The following is a 2,009-nucleotide window of genomic DNA, read 5'->3' as shown; positions in this document are numbered from 1 at the left end:
TTTCTGTTTGCAGAGCTGAGGGATGAACCTCTCCAGACCCAGCTGATCTTGCCCTCTAGGAGGGTGAAGGCAGTAAATCTCCACAGGATCATAGAACCATCCAGATTGGAAAAGACTCTCAAGATCATCTAGTCCAACCACAAACTATGACACACTTAGAGACCCAGCATAACCCTCATGCAGAAACCAACACCCAGGACTGCAGAGAGAAAGGCAGGGACCCTCCAGCTACATCTGTGATAGCAAATCAGTTCTTCCAAGGACTGTTTTCTGGCCCTGGACCAACAGGCATGTGGCAGCCAGCCTCCCCCCCATTAAACTCTCTTCACTCTCCTTGGCTGCATCCAAATTGCCTGTTGGGAGTGATGCTTGCCCCTGAGGTCAACTGCCAGGGCTAGTTGACCTGCCAGGGACAATGTTGAGGGTATTCCAGCACAAGGGGATATTTGCTTCAGTTACAGTCATCCGCACAGCCCTGATGCCCTGTGGTGAGCACTGGGACAGCTGAGAAGTTCAGATTCCTGCCTGTAGCACGGCTGAAGAAAACTGCCGAGATAAGGGGCCCACTGGGAGAATACACGGAAGGAAACACAGTACAGTTTGTGTGCCGCCATTGCCAGGATGGCAGCCGGCTGCGGCCCAGCAGGAGAGGAACCTAGCAAAGGCTGAAGCGTCAGAGTGGAGGAAAGATGAAGGGGTCAGTGCTGTTTCTAGCTCAGGTCCTGCAGTGGGTTAACAGGCTCCTCTTCCTGCAGTGTTTTAGCTACTTGCTTACTCCTCTTACATAAGCGTGTTGGCTCTGCTTCAGGACCAAGTCCTCAGTTGATAAACTCTTTGCCCTTTTGCATCATGATCCTTTAAATGCAGTAATTTCTAAGCTGTGGCCTGAAGATCCCTGGTGAAGACTTGACAGGTGATCTACAGATTTGTGTCACCTCTGTAGTGCTCCCTGCACTGCAGGGCTGGAAAACCATAAGAGATTTAAGAGCTAACTGGGATCTAGAGCCCAGAGGAATGGTACTGGTGAATGAACTGTTGTAGTTTCATTTCCTCCTGAAGGCAGCTGCTTCAAAGAAAAAAAAAAAGCAAACTAGAAGGATCTGCTGACTTTGCTAGGGCAAAGGGAAGTGCATGTTCTCTTTGCACAGGCTCCGGCATAGCCCACAGTGGCTGCTACTGTGATTCCCCCCAGTATAATAATCCCCATGCCCTTCCTCAAAACATGACTGGGATCCAAAGTGTAAGAAAAGCCAGAGAAGACAATTGCACACAATGAGGCTGGTTATTGGGTTGATGGGCAGCAGCAGAAACCCCACGGCTTGCAAGGAACCTGCGCTGCCCAGTTGGCTGTCAGGTTTCTCTCCTTTCACATCAAGGCAAGCCCAGCCCTTTGGTGTCTCCAGGATGTGGGCTTTCGATGTCTCACATCTCTCCTGTGCTCCTCAGCTTTGCCAAAAACAGCAAGGAGACCATGAAATTCCCATTACCTCACTGCTCGCTGCTTGTGCAAGGAGGAAGGACGCAGAGTGACGAAATACCTCTCCAGGTACCTCTCCAGGCACCTCTCCAGGCAATCCATCAGCAGCCAAGGACAAATTAGCATCGGCAATGGAAGAAGAGAGAGGGCAAGACTGAGACATGGGGGTTGCAAGTGTGCCTTCGAGGATATGAACCTGCATCATACCACCGTGAATATTTACGCAAATGCACCCAGGGCTGTGTAATCTGCAAACCTGAGCAGATTGTAAAAAGGGGATAAAGTGCTGAGCTCTCTCTTCATCATTTAGACTTACCTTCACTTTTTCTTTTTCTTTGAAGACAGTTGCCAAGCTGTGTTTCTTTATCTTGTACCAAATAAAGATATTAAAAGCCCTTTAATCTGCTCCTGCGTAATCATCGTATTTCACTGCAGCTGTACAGTGCTGGTGTGAGATATTAGCTGTGTATGGCTCAGAGCTCACTGGAAAACATCCTTGATCCGCTGGGAAGTAGTCACTGGTATGCATTTG

The sequence above is a fragment of the Apaloderma vittatum genome, unplaced genomic scaffold (assembly GCF_000703405.1).
Source record: "Apaloderma vittatum isolate BGI_N311 unplaced genomic scaffold, ASM70340v1 scaffold9778, whole genome shotgun sequence".
NCBI classification, from domain to species: domain Eukaryota; kingdom Metazoa; phylum Chordata; class Aves; order Trogoniformes; family Trogonidae; genus Apaloderma; species Apaloderma vittatum.
Note: the sequence above shows the minus strand (reverse complement) of the source record.